Genomic DNA, 20,653 nt, shown 5'->3' on the forward strand with positions numbered 1-20,653 from the left:
AAGCTGCACTTGGCACAGAGCCTGCTTTCACTTTTCAATTCCTCGCTTCTATGTCTGGTAAGCCCCTTGCTGAATTTTAAACAAATAGTAAGGCTGCTGTTTCTTACTCCTTGCATCAGCAGCCAAAAGCAGTACTCTGAGAGCCAGTTTGTGAGGGTCTGAAGATGTTTAAGTCACCTAGACAAGATGCAACTGCAGAAGAGGCTACACTGCTGTCCCATCTTCCTCTTCTGAGTGACAGTAAGGGGCTCCTGCAGCAAAGCATTCCTTCAGGTTCATGTCATCAGCAATGATGCTACATGTCAAAGCAGACTGAGTAGCCCAGGCAAAGCAGAGTATTTCACCCAAAGAATTTGGTATAATGTCTATGCTTTGACTCTGAGAGAATTTTGGGACTAAATTTGAGGTGATCCATGGAGAGGTTGCTTCATTTTCCTTCTGCATTTGCTTAATTTCCAGCTCAAAATGCAAGCCAAACCTGAGGTACAACTTTGTACCTGAAGTACATCTGAGGGAGCACCCAAAGGGCTAAGGAGTAAGATTTACTCTAGGAACTGTCTCAGCATATACATATCTCACTAACGTAAGGGAAGTGTTACACCAGAAAGCAGCCTTCCCAAGAAGATAATATGTTCATTCATTTGCTGTGTTGGTCTAAGATAACCACAAAGACCTAGAGCTTCTACAGTGCCAGGTACTCCAGGCAGTGTGAAAAGATAACATTACCTGGCTCAGGTTCCAGAAAATGACTTTTCCTGGAGTCACACTGACCGAACCTTTACTACAATAGAGGTTACTTAATTACTTACTCCACACCAATTTCATCTCATTGAAGAAACTTAGCTGAGCAAGTTTCTCAGGACCCCGAAGGTATCGAGAATACAGTAGGAATTAACCAAGTGTTTTCTTATTTCTTTAAAATCAAAAAACAAAAAGCAGCTTTAAATCTTCTGGTTGTGCAAGGCACTACGGAAGCCACAGCTTCAGGCCTATGCTTAAAAAAGAAAACGCTGCAGCAGCTGGTTCCTACCTGCATGGAATCAGCTCTCTCTCAATCTCCCATAGGCTGCAGGAGGGGTGTGCAGTGTGCAGAGGGGGACTGCCCAACACAGGTACGCATCCTGCACAAGGGCTGCCCAAGATAGGACTTGTTCACCTGACAGCAAGTGGATCAGCATGAGGCAGATAGGATGTGGTAGCTGGGGAGGAACGAAAAACAACGTAGAATTAACAGTGCGCATGAAATAGTGGTCTCTGGCAAAAGACCATAGAGATAACAAAGGACAAAGACAGCAATGCACCGCAGCAGTGCATTGGGCACTGTCACTGCATGTGGTAGCTGCTCAGGCCACAAGCAACCTGAGCATTCCCTGATCACATCCACAGACAGAGCAGGTGCAAAGCCAGTTAAAGAACTTCCTTCTCATGTTCCTGTCACTGCCATTAACATGATAGTAAATGCACTATATTTAGATGCCATACAAAAAGATCCAAGAACACACACCAGCACAGTGCTGTATTCATGAATAGCAGCCAGCAGGAAAATAAAAGCAAGCATGTGTTCCTATGAAATTTCAAAGTCTATTTTTGGTCCAAACCACGAGGTAGGTCACAAACTAATCCAAAAATGACTTAGACTTCAAAATGATCATTTTTTCCTTCTCTTTTGCTCATTATGCAACAAATAGCTATGCTAGGTATGCATAGCAATGGACTAACACCAAGCTGGAATAACTGATTTGTGACAGAACTTGCAGTTCCAGTACCGCTGGTTATTCAAGCATGCTGCAGTTTTTTCCGGTGTTAGGTTTTAATATGGGTGGGTTCCAGATATGGATCCTGGACACTACAGTTTTGACTTGGGCACTGTTTAAGTAGATGTAATGGCATAGTTTTTACAGCACCCTTGCACAGTTTATCACTTAAACCAAACCATGGTTTCTAGCTGGCTATTTCCAGGGGGCTGTCAGAGCTCTTTTATCCAGCGGCCACGGCTGGGTAAGATGGCAGGAGAGCAAGGTGTCTGCATCTCCTGGGAACCAACCCAGCAGTAAGGGTCTCCCCTGGCAAAGCCACAGGCAAGACATACAATCCAGGCAATACAGCTTTAGCAATCCCTGTCACACAGACACATTTATTCCTCCCTGGTGATAACAACGAGTAGCCTGAGGTTAACGAAAGGTCATTAAGTCAGAAAATGTTTCCAAACATGCAACAGCATGATTATTGAGGGAGCTGCCTGCCAACCAAGTGATCACCGGACTTCAGCACACACGTGCTGAAGAGCAGAGTAAATACTGGAGTAGAAGTGCAGAGGCATTAAAATATTTTGGGCTGTGTTCTCAGTCACAGCAGCTGACTGGCTTGCAGGTGTTCTAGCCTCAAACCTACAGAACAGTAGGTCTGTGTTTTACACAGATGCTGAGGATTTTCTAGGCTGTCTGAAGAGTTTTAACTCATCTTTTCCACTTATAGAGCAAATACATCCCTCTAAACCTCCAACATCAAATGGCATTTGTAAAGTCAGTTCTCTGTCCTAGAGTCTTTGACTATCACCATCTGCTTATTGTACAGTCTTAAGATTTTTCAATCTTTTTTACTGACATATTGACATAAAATAAGGGGAGCAGACTTTTATGTGAAACTGCACACCAGACAAATGGGCTTCATTCAGAACCCATCACTGAGAACATTAGGTAGGCAGGGGTAACTGCATGCATCACCACAGCGAAGCAGGAGACACCTACACCTGCACTCAGAACTAACCACACTGCTAATTGTTACTGGAATCACATGCTACAGAGCCTTTAGCTGTGGCATTTTATAATTAACTCATTTAATCCTACTCTGTTTACATTTTGACCCAAGACAATAACACAATTACACATGACAATTAGGAAACTGTCATTAAATAATTAACACAAATTAACACCTTTCCCCCCAAAAAAACACCAGAACAAACCCTCTGCCAGTTTAACTGGAACGTGTTGTACTCCATTACAGGTATTTGATAGTTTTATGAGTTAAGTATGATACGATGTCAAGAATTTCTCCTTTCCACTCTGATGAGAATTTGTACCAACTGAATTTACGGAGCTGCCTTGTTATGTATTAACCAGTTGTCTGGGAATCCTATTGAGTAACAGAGCAGTTGTTGCAACACCAAGACTCCCATATAAATCATGCCTGAGTCTTAAGCAAATATTGGTTCACAGGAGAGATATGACTGCAGTTTAAGAGGTTACAGGTGCAGACTGAACTACTTCAGAGAGAACCACTCCCTCCGTGCCCATGTGAGATCCCCATCCAAGTGCTCACATTAGTTTGAATCCAGGGGAAGAGTATTTTTCCTTCATTTTTGAGACTGTTTTTGATGCTCTAAAAATCAAAAGGTATCACGCAAAGTTATTTTGTAATTTACACTGCAGACACGCAGTGCAACTTCTAGGAATAGGGGAGTGACAGATGAGTTATTTCTATGGTGCGTGGAAAGCAGAGGCAGAGGGAACATGCAGCCTTCTCTGCCACACAGATGCTGTAAAAACTGCTAACCAAAAGAGGAAGGAATTTGAGGTGAAAGAAACGTACGATAGAATTAAAAACTTTCTTGTACACTTTGGGAAATAGAAGGAACTTCCCATCAGAGAGAGTAAGGCACAAGGGAAAAGGAGTGCCCCATCTCACTTGTTTTTACACTAACATGAAGTACTGTGAGCCACATCTCACTGGCAACTTGCTCTTCTGTTGCAGTACACGCATCTCCTTCACTTAGCCCTAAATCCCAAACACAGACACCCTTCTGGATGCATTTCAGTTATATACCTAAATCAGAATGGATTTCGCAGATCTCCTGGACTCTTACATCTCAGTGAGCCCAAAGTCAGCAGTGTATGCTCCATTCCAACCAGTACAAGTAAGTGGATCACCACCTTAGACACTAGCTAAGTCATAAAAAATTGGAAATAAATACCCCCCAAGGAGACCACTTGCTCAGGCTTGTTGGCCTTAATTGTTGCTGTTATACAATACCAACTGGCCATTGAATTCAGAGTAATTAGCCCAAGACAGTATTGTTCAGGTGACACTTTTACTCTGAAAAGCATTTCACAATGCAGAAAGCCACTGTTCTTTGAACAGTCTCCATGCAGACTCTGCCTGCCACACACACAACCGACGTGTGACAACGGAATCATTTTGGCCTGCTGTACTGGCTGTGGTTGAGGCTGTTTCTTACATAAATTCTCTCTACACCTGATGAATGAAGGACAGAGGAAATACAGTTATCTCTCAGTTCTTCGTAATTGCCAATAACTGTCAGAAAAAATGCCCACTTGTATCATTCTTCAGCACATTGTGCAATTTTAAACCTTTTCCTTGCATCTGTAGTCAGCTAGCGTATTGCTCTGAATTGTGCAAGAAATCCTTCTCTCTGCTGCTTGACAGGCTAGTTAGTGTTATGGAGCTTTCTGCCACTGCAATCTAGCAGCTAGATTGTTTCTGCTAGTGGCAGAAACAAATATATCTCTTGGCTTCCAGTTGCTCCCTAGCCCTATTCTGTTTTGGCCTGTAGAAGCTGCCTTATCTGCTACAGGAATTCAGTTTGCCAGCTCTCTTCAAAATGAGCCTCCTTTTTGGGGTAGGATTTGGCTAGACACAGATTTGCCCCAGCTTCTTTGCAGGCTTTGGCATAGGCCTGGTCAGCCTACCCAACAGGAAGAGCATCAAGCTTCCATCAGCCTACAGGACCTCTCATCCTGTGGGATGTCAGTGATCACAGTTCTACACGCTACCCAGCAACACGACAGCTGCATCCGATACAAGCTCAAATGACCAATTTAGGAACTAAACTCAAGAAGCACCACTCCGTACCAAGCGTGCACGTTTCCTGCTCTGAAAATAATCTCCTCAGCCACTTTGCAGTTCTCAGCGCAATGCTGAAGCAGGGAAAGTACTGTAAGTGAGGGCTGGGCAGCAATTGTGCAATTCCCTCTCAGCACCTCTCTTGTGCTGAGTTCAGGGAAAGGGAGAAATTCTGTACTGCTGTCACAGTAGTTATAATATTTTCTCCCTGAAGAAGAGAGCTTCTGTGCAAGGACACGTGCAATTAATACCTGTACATTCTAGGCATGTTTGAGATGGACAAGTGGCTCTGCTGAGAGAAATAGTTCTAGCTCATCAACCATGTAATCAAAAAACTGTAATTACAGACCTTCACACTAACAGAGAAAAAAATCATCTTCGATTTGACTCCAAACATAAGATCCATTAGAGAAGTGTTACTTTGAGGTCTTCAGGGGGTTGTCATAGAGATCTCAAAAAAAAAAAAACCCAAAACAAACAAACACACATCACTCTTCAAGCAATAATGACAGATTTTTTTCTCCATGCTGTTTTGGAAGGGTTTTTAAGACCAGTGTTTCTCCAAGCCAGCAGCTACTGGATACTTCTGGGGCATCTTCTGGGACACAGATGAAACAGACCCACTTCAGCCCTCACAAGAGGCTTTCTCCATTTGAGCCTGCCAAGATCATGGCTAAAAAAGTTTTGCTACAAGGACAAGGAATGTGCTTACTAAACTGATGGAGTGTGTGGGATCATGGACTAACAGAGTGCAATGCACCACACTGACAGAACACTGAGTCAGACCATCTCCTTCCTGCTAATTAGCCCACTTGGCTTGAGTCTTTATTTGCCCTTACAGGATACTAGTGTTCCCACACCTGCCTGGCAGCTATCACTGCCTGGCAGAGCCCCAGTCATCCTGGTAAGGAAATCAGAGGCAAAGGTCCAATAGTGAAAGCCCCAGCCTGGGTCAGGCCATCCTGGAGCAAGTACAAGTGCCCTGTTGGCACGGCCTGAGTGACGCTGCCCTCACTGCTGCACAGAAGCATTCCTTGTGGCTGCATGGCCTGATGCACCCGAAAGACACCACTCAGTTAAAGTTCAAACCCAGCTGGCAGCCTCAAAAAGAACCCCAGCTCCCTCCCAGAATGACTTCAAACCAAAAAGAATGATCTCAAAAACAGAAATAGAAGCGCCATTCAGCTATCACCTGCCCTCCTGGAAAAACCCATTTTCATCATTTTCACCTACTGGCAAGCACTACAGGGTCTGTCCACCAGTGTCCTAAGGCTACACTCTCCAGGAAGCTATCCTTAGAAGTGAGTGACAATGCCTGTAGTGTTCTCCTTTTCCCCTCCCCCTCCCCCTGAAATCAGCAGGGGTTTCTAACACATTTTCCTCCATTCAAAAGTCATCCATCTCAGTGTAACCTCTGTAGAGTTGTAACCTTAACAGGACTTTCTTGTTCACAATAGACTGCTCGTTTACAGTCTTCCTATGCTCCTTATCACCCTCTCATAGTGGAAAAACAACTTCAGTCCCAAGATTTCACACAAACCTGAGGAGACTTTGTTACACCCCGGGTGGGATTTCACCACAGACATCCATATCTCAGCTCAGCTCAGACTGTGTAGTCAACAGTATTAAGGGCAAGGTTCACTCATCTCTGAAAATTCTTCAAACAAGCGCCGATTTCTTTTGTTTGGTTATAAAGGAAGCTGGATGAGGCAACTTTGATACACACATTGATTTTGTAGATACCTAAAATGAAGATGATGGCTTGGTTGTATGGGGAAGGACAAAGGTTCCCTCGCTGTCTGAAGAAAGAACTTGAGAAGTATCAGTGTACCAACACAAAAATTGAGCACGTGTGTGCAAAAGCAGAATGGGTGATATTTACTCTTTTAGCTTCACTGTTGCTCTTGGCTGAAACAAAATAAAGCTCTACTATTATTATTACCACATTCAAGGGATCACTGTGAAGGACAACCCTGCCACCAGGCAGAGTAACACAGCAGAGAATCTGACAGCTCTCTCCTTTTTCTTTTAGACTGCGTTAAAACAATAACACTTACATTATCTGCAGACTAACATCAGCTCCACAGCAGGAAAGTTAAACAAGCTTTAAGTCAAGGGGATGCAGCCATCACCCCTCATCACTGACTGACTCCAGAGACTACATGCACTTCCAGGAGAAAAATCTGCAAAAGGAAGAATTTCTGAGGTGTTAATGGACTACAGCCACATAACCCAACATGTTCCATACACACATTTCCCTTAGGTTTTATTCACAGGCTATCAAAATCAGAGATTTCCTTTAAATCAGAATGTAGCCAACATTGATAGCAGATAATGTCCTAACGTGGATTTCAGCCATGTGACAAAAATAGTAAACAAACCAACTACAGAACAGTAACCAAAAAACTTGACACAGAGCCAGTCATCGATAGACAAGCACCACAGGGTGACTGAACTAATGTGCCCCTGGGAATGTACAGCTAGAAAAGGGCTACAGAATGGAAGAGGTACCTCGGGGGATTTCTGCTCTTCTCTCTGGATTTAATGCCAGGCAGTTTGCAGATGAATCGTAAATTGTCTTAAAGCACTTTTAAAGGAAGAGAGAAATGTTGTTTGGAACATGTGGTTTCAGTACCAGAGCTGCTTAACTCTGAGTAACTCAGTTGCACTGCATCATGCTAAGCAGAGCAGAATCCCTCCATATCTAGAGGTTTTTGTGCTACTAATTATTGAAAACCTACTGAAGACACTTTCCACAGAGGTATACTTGTATGATTATCCTCCTGTGTTACATCAAATTAATTAAAATATTACAGGCTTCTTGGGCAAGGCTCTATTTATCCTGTATTGTATTTTTTCATGTAGTCAGCTTTCTTTCCAGTAAGGTGTGTTCTTCCACACCCACCCTTTGGCCTTGAGAAGGCCAGTCCCTCAAGAAACCACTCCATGCTCTGTTTGTTTTAGTAATTCTTACCCAAGGTCTTTATCTCAGAATCCTGTTTGTGCAGCTTTGGACAAGATTCAGTACTTGGTGGGGAGGGTGAGAGAAGGGGGAAGGATTTCTTAGCGCTTTTAGTATTTAATGTTACCTTACTCAGGACTATTAAGTAGATGATTTGCAAGATTGTCAGCCCCAAGGTGGTGTGAATCTTTGCCTCTTACAGTAAAAAGAAATGCAGCTTGATGCAGCAGCTAGGAGAAGGGGGGAGGGCTATGGGGAGCTACAGTTTTTGGAGCATGCACAAGGAACCCAGGAAACCTGAGACCAAAACACTGCAGTGTGTAGCCCACTACAAACCCTGACTCTGGCAGATTTGTTCATGACAGCAACAAACTGAAATCACATCCAACTCCTCTTGCCATCACACCTTCAAATACATGGCTTGCAGTGCTAGCCCATGTAATAAACTTGCTAATCAGAGCAACGGATCGGTGAACTGGCCAGAATTAAGAACATGTACATGACTGAACAAGAGCCACTGCTCACACAGTGAGCTTAGCAACACAGTGCAGGAATGCCTGGAATGTTTCAGCCAGCAGGTACTCAAGAGATCCCTCTCTAGGAAACATCTGTGTTCTCATATCAATAGTTTCCCTGCCCACTGCCTCTCTGAGACAGCAACAGTGGCCCCCCTATTCTGCAGATGTTCCACACAAAGCAAAATCTCTTCCACTTCAGTCTTAACCTCAGCTTTCCCTTCTGAGGAAAAACTGTCACAGGAAATGGAAATCCCACACATCAGCAACATACCGGTGCTATTCCAAACCAGATCCGGGTCCAGATATGGCTTTGGGAGCTAGGCTGCTTTTAAACGATGGTCTCTCTTCCACAGCACTGAGTCCTGCAGTCCATCTGTTTAACCACTTCTAACAGCCAGGAGAAAAAAAAAAAAATTGCTTGGAAACAGGGAGATACAGTATAGAGCCCTTTTTTCTGCCACATCCTCAAGATGCACATTTTATCAGAAAAAACTCCCTCGCAAGATTCCCAAAGTCCTCCGAGGATGAAACATCTCCACCCATCCAATTAATTCTTATCACTTCTGGGCAGGTAACACAACTGGCAAGAAAAGTCTTCTGCCCATTTATAATTGGATGAGAAACTTCACTTCTAGAAGTGAAAGTGGTGAATTACCATCACTGGCATTAAATCTGACCTGAAGTGCAGATGTGTCAATTTGAGGAGGAGGCAGACACAGAGCCAGTTGCCCATGTGGCAGTGTAAAACTCTGGAAACACACCAGCCAATAGACTGCCCTGAACTATTGCATGTCACCTCTAGGCCTAAAGCAGAACAAAACCAACACAAATTAGGGCAGCTTCAAGGCTTTAACAACTCAAGAGCACGGGGACATCTAACCTACAGATTTCTGCGACTCTGTTAAGTGAGTGGAAGAACTGATTTCACTCAGTGGCAGGTCCAGTCCATCACTGCCTAGAACGTGATGAGAAATATCACTTGCTTGAATAATGACACAAAGCTGCACAGGAGGGGTAAATCTGGCATGCCTTGGCTTGTAGAGGGGAATGTCCTTTAAGCAGCTGAAAGAACTCAGATGTCCATTTTTGCACAACACTTCTCCAAACAAAGGCATTATATTGACATGCTTAATTGAAGTCCACACTCCAAGGAACTACAAAACTGACCACTCCTTAAGAAGTAGCTTTTAGAGAAGTCAACTTCAGAGATAGGGCAAACCTTTCATAAAACAGGGAGAGGAAACAGAAAACTCATTTAACTCTTGGATTTCTGCTTTCCACCACACAGTGCATGTGTTTCTCTGACTCGCTGCACAAAAATACGGCTGCACAGTTGCCTGGAAATCCCAGAAGTCACCTTCCTCCTCAGTACGGTTCAATCTTTCAATCTTTTCAAGGTCTCCCTTCTCCATTGCCAGGATCTACTGCATCTCCACCTCCCAGGCCATCAGGGCCTATCTCTCCTCTCCTGCTAAGGTCATGCTGCTTTGCTTTTGTGCCTTTCTTTGCATCTCCCACTCCTCTTGTTTCCCATCTTTCCTGGGAGTGCTTGCACAGCCTCTTTGTTGTTTCACTTGCTGATTCATCCAGTCAATCTATTTTTGAAGCCTCTGAAAGAAATTGCTAGAAGACAACAAAGCTTTCAAATCTGGCTCTAGGACCAATGTGTTTGCTCTGTCTCAAAAGAAGTTGCACTCCTGCTCTGGGTGAAGGACTGTGGCTCTTATGTATTTCCTCAGCTCACAGCGAAAAGGTTTGTGCATGCTGATCATAGCAGCAAATGAGAAACAGAGCAGAAAGGGTTCAGCGAGAGGCTACGTTCAACCAGGACACACACTACTTGCAACCAGAAACAATTAAAGCTCACAGTGTCAGCTGCCACGTTTCTGTCTCTGATCATCAAGTCACAAAACCTCAGTTACTCACAACTCTGAGAGTAGCAATGGGGACTTCTGCAAGTATCAAAGAGGACAAGTGATGCTCATTCACCAGCAGTGAATTTTAATAGTCATTGGAATTCTCAAGGAGATGTTCAGCTTTATTCCTGCACAGTATGTTTAGCAGCTTAGAGCACCATCCCATGCCACTCCGGGTGCATGTTCTGCTCTCAGAGCAGGGATGTCAGAGTGTTTTCTCTTGGTGCCTCAAAAGGAGGACAGCAACACAAGACCTACAGAGCCTGAGGGAACGGTTTGATGGAGCGTGTTGGCCTAGAGCTGCTGCTTTGGAGGTCAGGGACAAATCAGCCACTGGTTTGTGTGGCAGCATTTATATCAGCTGGCATTACTGAAAAATGCCACCCGTGGGCTCTGTGGAAGAGGGTTGCTTTGTCCCACAGTGGAACTGAAAACTTGTCAACTACAGCCCTGCAGAACTGATAGTAGAGAAGAGCTATCTAACCAAACATCCCTTCGCTCCTAACAGCACTTTTATGATGCTTTAAATTAGGCTCCTTTACAAAGGAAGAGGATTACAGCACTTGAATAGAAACATTTTCTGTACATAGGTTTGTTTCCAAGCAGAACTAAGAGTCCACTGCTGCCAGACCCCATCTGAGGCCTCATCCAAAACTTCGACATCTTATCCTGTTTGGTAACTTTCTTTCCTTTGTAAAAATAAACCCCCAACAGGCTCTTGTTAAAAGCAATGAAATTGAAATCCCGCAAAACCTACTGAGCACAACTATCACAAAGTGCCACAGTACTTTAATCTTCAAGCAGTGCGGTGCCTGCAGGTGGGAAGGCCGTCTGAAAAGAATTTGAGACATAAAGCACAAACTACTAAATGAAACATCCACGTAATAGAGCTAGCAAGGCACTAAGATGAAGCCTGAAAGATTGCCAGTGTCAACAAACAAAACCTGCTGCACACCCAGCCGTAACAGGAAGCAGGAATTCCTTGCCCAGAGATGTCATCTGAACAGAAAGTCCTGCAGATAAGTTCTGTGAGAGCACTGACCCTGGGATGGTACTTGCCAACAGGTTGATGACGAGATGGCAAATTGGATTCTTCTAAACTGAGGTGGCACGTGCAGTTATCTCAGAGCACTTCACTGTGCTGCAGCTGAGGCAGACAAGGTGCTTATAGCAAAGTTCAAGTCATTGTTTCAGTGAACATGTAATTCCATAGCCCTGCAGGGATTTTTCAAGGCTGAGGAAGTCCAGAGTCTAAGGTCAGGCCCTCATAAATGAGAATTTACTCACACTCAGCTGACTCTCTTGTTGCCCTTTGAATGGACACATCAACAGCAGTTGCACTGCTTCACTCACCTCCCTTTTCTATACCATTTTGTCAACGCAAACTGGAAGCAGAGTTGACAACTCAGACCTGCTATCATGAACTTTGGCAGCAGTGTGAGCTGTTTACCCTGACCACAGAGTAGCATCACCCACCAAGCTCCAAAATCAATATGAACTAGATGACACGACGGGCCCAGATAACATTCACTGACAAGACAGAGCAACACTGGAGAAGTAAACCATCATACTCTAACTTCTGCCTCGTGAACTGCAACACTGCTCAGGGCAATACACGACTTCACCCTAGGAACAGGCATACATAACTTTGTAACTGACATCCTGCCTCACTCTTCTACAGAAAAGGGGACTTAAGCATGGGCCTACAGAGTTTTAAACTGGAGTACTTAGTGTACTCAGTACTGCTCAGAACACAGTGTTTGCAAGCACTGGGTCATGCCTACTCGTACTGACCTGAAAGAAACTACACACTCATGTTTAACCTCCATTTTTAGCAGAGTAAGCCTCTGGCACTGCTGTTAGCCCTGATAACTTGCACTGTCCTCCTTATACCACCCTTCACAGTTTGGCTCACTGGAAGTCTTCCCTGAGTGGGAAATTTCCACTCCTGGAAAATTTCCCAGAGTGGTTCAGCTGACATTTGCATTAAAAATCACAGCATGTGTCTGTAGATGTCCTTGTATCAAACGTTCAGAGATGTAACACAGCAGAGATGTAATTGCCACAGCTATGCTCTTAAACAACAGCTTATATCCCAGGGTATGCTCTTACCTGAGCTGACCAGCTCCAAGCACACAACTGCAGATCTTGCTCCCTTCATAGCTGCATAACTTTATGTCTTTGCTGCAAAATCCATTGCCCAGGTTTTTCCCCCATTTTCAGGGTCAGCCATCCACACCCATACACTCAACTCATAAATCTTTGTGCTGGCACATTAGGATAAAAATTAACAAGATTGTGAAGGCCAGCCAGTGCACAGACAGCCTCCCTGCCCCAGCAGCTTCTCAGGTCTGCTTTTAGAGCAGATACCTCACACCATCCTCCTTGTCTTGTCCTTGACAATTCTGCCCATTGTTCCCTGGAAAACTTCCCAGAACAGTTCAGCTTACAGCAGCACTAAGAATCTCAGCATGTGTCAGTAGATCTTTTTGTATCAGATGTACTGAGATATAATGCAGCAGATGCTTAATTATCACAAGGTTTGCTCTGTTATAGCCTCTGTTGGTTATTACTTGGAGAAAGAATGAAAGAACAAAAGAAAGAGTCAGCAAGTAACCTTTCTTTCAGCAGTAACCAGACAACCATTTTTTGGAACTTTTCCTGATATAGCAAAAAAACCCACACACCATAAAGACAGAAACTTGGGCCGCAGTGGTTTTGAACTCCACAACTTGTAATTTTCCTTCTGGTTTTCTGTAGGTGTGTTACTGGAAATATAATTGACCATTAGGCAGACAGCCGTCCTTCACATACGTATTTAAGAAGCAGCAAGCCTCTGGAAGCTACTCACTGCTTGTATCAAAAGGAGATTTTCACCAAAGCAACCCAAATTCCTGAGTTAACTGATATCCTGCTTTGTCTGATCACTATCACCATAGTGACTGCAGGAGTTGCCACTGGCTGCCTCTCTGCAACTCACAGATCAGAGAGGAACAGGAAAGCAGCACCAGGAAGGAAACAGCTTGAACTTAGGGACCAGTGGAGCAGAGAGAAAAGTGGGCTTGAACTTAGGGCCCAGTGAGACAGAAATGGGTTGTGGGTCAGAAGCACCCTTGGACCATGCTGTGATTAGAGAAACAATTTAAAAAGGAAAGAGGTGAATGCAGCTTGTGCACGTGCTTCAGAGAGTACCAGCATCCAAGGGCTAGCTAGTACAGGAGTGCTATAGCACAAGTCAAAGTGAAAGAGCAGCTGAAGATGAGGAAAGTAAAGAAAGAAGGAATTCATGGCAACGTAAGAAATGCTAAAGCTTTTAGCTAAAGCTGCAGTAAGCTGATTCATTGCCTCCTGACATCATTTGCGTGGCCTGCTCCCTCCCCTAGGGAAAACTGGCACAAAAAAAAAAAAAAAATCACAACCCAAACTGCTCCAGGAAACAAGAGACATATAGAGCTCAGGGCAGACAGTGCCTGCATTTGCCAGGTTATTCTGATCAGAGAGGGTTCAAGGTCCCTGTGCTGCTCCTCTGAGCATGGCTGTCCTGGCCAGAGAATCTGTACCCTCTGGACTCCAGCATATGCATGCACAGACAACAGCAGTGCTCTATTCTCCCTGCAATGGTGCTGCTGCCAAGCACCTCCCAGAGCATCTTCTGATCTCAGCCAGTGGGATTGGCCGTATATTTGCGCAATAGGCCAGCATCCAAGAACTGCAGCGCTCGCAAGTGCTTGTCAGAGTAAATGCTGGGGGTAAAAATGGTTCTCTTCTGGGAAGAGGACAGAGATCATCAGTTGGTCACGAGTGCTACAAAGGCTTGACGTTTTTAGTCACAGAAATAAATTTCAGTGAATGCGAGTGAGGAGAAGGAAAAAAAATCTTAAAGTATACTCTTGTACTGAGAAATATTCATCACTTCCTACCCTTTGCTCTTTCAGGATACATAAGATCAGTTAAAATCTTCACAATGAATCTAGCTCTTGAAGATCTTGCAGTAAGATTAGATCCATCTGTTCAAAAAAGGTGTGTTACAGCAGCCAATAAATACCCACGTAATGCAGCGCTAGTCTGACCGGGAGGAAAAAGGTTCTGCTGAGCTTAACAATGCATGAGCACATATCATACCGGGTGGCACCGATGCCTCTTTAAACTCTTCCTTCTAAATCCATGAAGAACTTTTCTACAGTAAACTTATAATTTAAGAATACACAATTAAAAATGAAAAGAACAATGCACAGAGCAGAGATGGGGGAACAAGGTTTGCCTGCAAACAAGAATCAATAGCAGAACTGGGGAAAAAAAACCAAAACCTTTCCACATTCATGGAATATGACCCGTTACTCACCTTGTCCAGCTGTACAGTCTGTGCCCACTTTGTGGAAGCCTTCTTCTTAGTGATGGAAGGAGGGGAAAAAAAAGCCTTGCCTGATTCTTAACAGCCTAAGGGAATCATTAAGTAACACCACACCATGCAACAATTCAATCAGCAAAGGTCATAAATGCTGCAACCATTCCCTGTTTGCTTAAAGCTGCTTTGCAGTGCCAGGACTCCTTACAAGATCTTGCATTTCAAGTGCTGCAGCACCCATGCCTGCCAGCTGCTAAGGAGCCAGGCTCTGTGAGGGGCACTCCATTTCTTTTGGAAAATCCAATCTGCCTAGAAACATTCTTAGTGAAAGCAACTGCATGTCAACGTAAAAGGGTGGAAGACTCACTTTTTAGAAAATATATTAGGGCTCAAATGTGGGGGAGAAGGATGAAAAGCTTTTACATAAGATAAAAAAGAAAATGTCTATCCCTCTGTGGCATCTACAAGCAGTAAGACAGAAGCATTGCTTAACTATTTTACTGTTCTAATGATAGGAGTTATACCTACCTAATTTAAGACTCATTAATACAAATCTTTGCATAATAAGAACAAGGCCTTGTCTTGAAGAGTTTTATTAGATTGGTGACAAGCTACAGAACACAGCTCAGGAGCCAAACTTCAAATTCTTTGGTGATGTGTAAGGCAAATCTCATGAAGGACACACAGGAGCAGAAGCAATAAATACAAGGTAGGAAAGTTCAAGACTATTAAAAAAAAAAAAAAAAGAAGAAGCTTATTGCAGCCTTTCCTGGCCAGGCAAGCAAGCGACCTGATTCCCAGGCACAGAAACAAGTCGCTACATCTGGCTGAGACCAAACTGATCCTTCTCTCCAGAGACTGCCAACTTTGCTGCTGGGGCTGCAAAGCAGGATGCCAGCCAGTGCCTTGGACTCCACAGAGTATCGCCCCGTCTTTGTCACAAACCCACCTCTACCAAAGTTAATTCTGGAAACTGGGCACCTGATGTTAGGGCTCACATTGCCTCCTGTCTCCCTTGGCAGAGGCTCTTCTCACAGTCAGCTGTGGAAGAGCTCTGCTTACAAGGTCCGTGCCCCTCCAGTATCTATGATTATTTCCTTACCAGTTAAATCCAGCCACATACCTTTAGGTTTAACACAGTCTCTTGCCTCTTCAGTCAGGCAACACTTGAACCATACAGAGTGCGACAGGTGAGTATCAGGACTTTTTTCTGCACTAAGAGCAATATTTATGAGATCAGCATCTGACACTTCCCTGCTATGTGCCATTAACAAAGCCAGTTCCTCTGTGCCCCAGTGTCTCTATCTATAAGCCTGGCACAGCAGCTCAGATCTCCTTGAAAGATCAGTGTGATATATGGGAGGTTACTGGCACGTTGTTGGCAATTCTTGATCTTGAGACCTCACAGTTTCTGTGACAGTAACAAGCCTTGAGATCCAAGGCTGCAGAAGGCCACACAGTATTTAACTACGTCTTCACAATTTGTATTCCTCCTAAGTCCCCACTAAGATTTCATTAAAACAAATCTTTTAGATTGGTTCAGATGATAAATACCTTGCAACGCGGGGAAAGAATATCAAGTAAACCAAGCATGAGAGATCAGTCTTAGACAGAGATGTTGACTAGATAGCCAGTATCTCCATACTGATAACACATAGAAAGGAATTGCAAAGTCTGAGCAAATAATGACTTAAAAGTATCACACAGCAGCAGGATAGCAGCAGCCAACTTGTTCTCACTTGATTTTGGGAGCTGCAAGACCCGTCAACAGCCTCTCCCCCCCAAGAATCCATGCAGCATTCCTTAGGCAAGTGTTAATGCTGGATGTTTACCAAGAAAGGATTCTTACAGACTCAGCAAACAACAGGAGGATGTTACATTGCTTGCTTCTTTCTCCTGTTTCCCCCCCACTTCCATTCCCCAGTACCTCCCCTTGACCAAGAACCTTCTGAGCAGCTACCAGCTGAATGTGAGGTGCAGCAGCACATGCCACCTGCTTAGCCTGCTTGCTCCTCCCAGCTACTCTGCTAATGGAAACAGCAGAAACTCAAAGAAGCAGGCATGGATAAGGCTAGAAAGTGCTGACGGAGGTATCTCCTCATTGTGGAATGCAAAGGATTAAAGCTAGCAATAGCACAGCTGTGTTCAGCATCAAGTTATTCCCTGATCCCTATTGGCTAGCATTGCTCTGTAACTTGGATCATATCCTGCCTCCAGCTCACTGCTGGTCTGCTTGCTTTCTTCTCCATGTGTCATTCAGATGCACTCTCGGGATATCACACAGCAAAAAGCAATAAAGGACCATGCAGCTTGTAACAAATACACACTAGCTTTTAAAGAGAGCCAGGCTGCAGGGCTGAGAAATCCTTCTCTCAGCAGGCGAGTGCCACCTTGTGTTGGGAATGGAAGCAGTCCGATGGATAAAATCCAATCTGTCTGCAAAACCAAACGATAGCATGGGACCAGAAGCCATCTTTGGAACAAAGCCCTGTTAGGAGTTTTGGCTTTTGGTACCCACCAGCATCATTCTCAATCCGATACAGTCCCTACTGTAAGGAGATTCTGCTTTTTGAAGGGACAGGCAAGCTAGAGTGAGCAGCTCATCCTTACAGGTTCTGACCCAAGCTGCAGCACATAGCCTTACCCAAAGAAGACATACCTCAGATGTAACTGTGCATGAACAACTGCGGATGCCTTGTCTGCAGTGGAGACAAGGGAGAAACAAGGTGTCACATAACACAGTAAAATTCTGCTGAGTGATACTGACTTCCATGCTGGAGACCAGCTAGCAACAGATGTGAAAAACTCAATAGTGAAATGCCACAAGGATTTTACAGAGCAACTTTCAAATGTCAAATATTGCTATGGTGGTTATCCTGAACCAATCTGCAGGTGAGAGAAGTCAGCTATTTTGCTGTTTCTTATTAGTTATCTTAAAATTAACTTTGAGAATTCTATCCTAGATCTGGGTTAAATTTTATCTGGTCAAACTACATGAGATACCTCAAACAAATTTCTGAAAATGCCTGGAATTCCATACTGGATGCTTTAGGGGAAGCTTTAGCACAATCAGCTTTGTGAAAATGTTCATTTTGTTTAAAAATGAAAGGTTGCTACTGTGTGAAAAGACAAGTTCCTTAAAGATTCTGAAAAAATAGTACTGCTTTGAGTTTTATTCACTTTGGGGCTTCTTCATAATCTTGAACAGGAAGAAAAGCAACTTGTCCAACATATTAGGAATACAGGAATTTCTCTGCAAACACCTTGGAAAGGAACAGAGTATGAGTATACTATTCAAGTGAACTTCACACAAACAGAATGCAGTAATCTGAATTTTGCTACAGCTAGGTGCTCTAAGAATTAAACCACCATGTGAACAATACTGTTTTCTCTTAGAGCAAAAGTGACAAAACCAGGAAATTCAGAATTCAGTTATATTTAAAAGAAATGTGGATGCTTCACAGAAATGAAATTGAAGTATATTGCTGTCATCAATAGGGTCTTAAAAAACTGAATTCCAAAGCTATATGTGTAAGCAGTCCTGTCTCCAGAAAGCCCAGGGATGCATAAAAAGGTTACCCTTTATGCACACACTCACAAGACTGAGTCAAACCAACAGCTGGACAGATGGATCACTTGTCCTATTACTAACTAACCAGCATCACAATGTGTGAGCAGAGGGAGTACAGCAAGGCGTTTTGCCAGAACGTAACACCACATTCTGAAATGGAAAGCTGAGAGGAAGGCCCACTGACTCTATCTTCAGCATGCTGAAGGCAAAGAGAACATCATCAGAATTGAATTTCACTTTCCACTTCCCTCTCAGATTCCTTCCTTCCTTTCTTGATATTTGCAGTGCAAGCTCTGACATATCAGGACAGATCAATCTCAAATCAGGAGCCAAGGTGGCAAAGAGGTGCCAACGTTGTGCAAGGTCTCACCAGTGAAATGAAGTCTCAGGGATGCACAGGACTGAAGATCTGAGTTTGACTGTGGCAGCAGCCCTTAAGGTGATGCTTAACTGCTCACATCAGCAGGACAAAAATGAGCACTTACTGAGAGCACCCTTCAGGATTCTTTCTGACTGTTAGCTCTGGAGTCCCAGATCCAAGCTGTTTGGTGTCCAGCGACTGAAATAAATAACTCTCTCTCTGTACTTGTACCATTTCTAGGATAGCAGCTATATCACACACGCCTATTGGCTGCACAGGATGGAATCCCTTAAAGAAAAGAGCTGAAGATGGAGTAAATCAGCACAAACTCCTGAATAGAAACAATAAACAAGGAGGACTGTGTGATCAAAGTGTTCCTTAGCAAAAGCAGTATCCCTTTTAACTGGATGTTTGCTGGCATGGATGTGTATCCACATGCTCTGCCTGACAGAGATGTGAAAAGTGCATATAAATACAAACTATTACTAATTATCTGCCCTCTACAGGCTTCCAAAAGTCCTGTTATTCATGACACGTTTTGTAGACAGAAAGCACTCTTGGCTCAGACCAAAAAAGGTCCAACTATCCCAGTATGCAATCTCTGACAGTGACCAATAATGCGAGATTGACTTGCAGACAAGTTAAACTTTGCTACAGCTTTTAAGAGAAGCACTACGACTGTGTCCTTCCAACTGACTGAAGTTCTTAACAGGGAGTAAGTTTACATCCAAATATGTTGTGTTTTCATTCAGTAGACCCTTTAAGTCAGGGTTTCACAAGTCCAATTAGAGCTTTAAGTTAAGAAACAAAAACCCAAAAGCTACACATCTAGGAAATATTGTATGTTGGCTTTCTTCCTAAAAGGAATAACTAAGATTTTTCTGCCTTTTTTAATAAAAGGAAAGATTAAAAATGCTTTAAGGTATTCAGAACACTTTAACAGTTCACCTCCTTAGCCTCTCCTTTATTCTTCTTCCACCTATTGCCTGCTCTTCTTATGCTGAAACACACAAGTATTGTTAGTGTCACCAAAAATGATGTTCATCACACCACGCTCTAAACCGAATGTAGATTTACCAACAGTTTGGGGCTTTTTGCTAGAAATCTGATCAGTCTGAAAAGATTTTGATCCTATTACAAAGCATGTTCCCCAACCTAGAACTATTCCCCATTAGTCACTATAGGCAATAATCTCAGAATTCAGTTATATCCTACAGGAGAGGTCCTTATGCTAAGACTTGTGTCACATGCACAGGTAATGAGAACAGCATAAATCTGGGGAGGGCTGAGACTGTCTTTCCATTTGATTTTACAACACTCAGTCTTGATGAAGATAAAAGGAAGCTGAGAGAGGACAGGGGAAAAAAAAGTGCTCTGCTCCCATCCATATCCCATCCTCAACAGAAAAATACAAAAATAGTTTTTCATCCTTAAAATGCCTTTAAACGAAAACATGCAGAAAAACCTCCACAAATTGTTAACTCCAATATTAAAAAAAAAAAAAAACAAAAAAAAAAACTTCTGATATTCAAGTATCAACAGGTACTTAACATTGAAAAAAAATTAAAAAGACCCTGATTTTTCAGGAACAATTAACATGACCTCAGAAACTATAATCAGTCTCATATTTAAATGGAGTATGAGTTGCTTGGCTTCTGGATTTCACTGCAGATCTGAAGTAGCTACACTCTACAGTATTTTACTATGCCATTTTGCAAGGAAACTTTCTGAAACACTTAAGTAATTAAAAGGCTAAGCCTGATTTCTAAAATTAATTGTAAACCCCATCATACCATTAAGACTGAAGTCATAGCACATTCCCCTCTGAGGATGTGTGCTATGAGATCAAAACCCTCAAGTTGGATCTCAAGGCTTGATGTCAATTCCAAAGTTGGCAATTGCTGTTCACTACTTAAACATGAGCAATTTGGCACCTCCTAGATGCTGACTGGATAGGCTGTGACTCATCTTTGGGGCTACAACATTTTGGGCAGCCTTTGCACTTGAATTCTTGCACAGGAAAGGACTCAGCCCCTGCAGCTGGAAAGACATCTTTCTGCCTCAGCATCCAGTATTATCCAAGAGACTGCGATAACAACGAGCACGAATTACCCAGCAGT

The 20,653-nt window shown here is 43.3% G+C and overlaps 1 long non-coding RNA gene across 1 annotated transcript; it reads right to left on the reverse strand.

Moving 5' to 3' along the window:
- Positions 1 to 889: 889 nt before the first annotated feature.
- LOC128086365 (uncharacterized) lies at positions 890 to 20,029 on the reverse strand. The gene is made up of 3 exons (XR_008209348.1): positions 8,612 to 20,029; positions 6,918 to 7,043; positions 890 to 1,199 (listed from the first exon to the last, which is right to left on the reverse strand). It is a non-coding gene; the product is annotated as an uncharacterized LOC128086365 (long non-coding RNA).
- Between the last annotated feature and the right edge of the window lie 624 nt (positions 20,030 to 20,653).

The sequence above is a fragment of the Tympanuchus pallidicinctus genome, unplaced genomic scaffold (assembly GCF_026119805.1).
Source record: "Tympanuchus pallidicinctus isolate F22 unplaced genomic scaffold, pur_lepc_1.0 scaffold3, whole genome shotgun sequence".
In the NCBI taxonomy this organism is placed as follows: domain Eukaryota; kingdom Metazoa; phylum Chordata; class Aves; order Galliformes; family Phasianidae; genus Tympanuchus; species Tympanuchus pallidicinctus.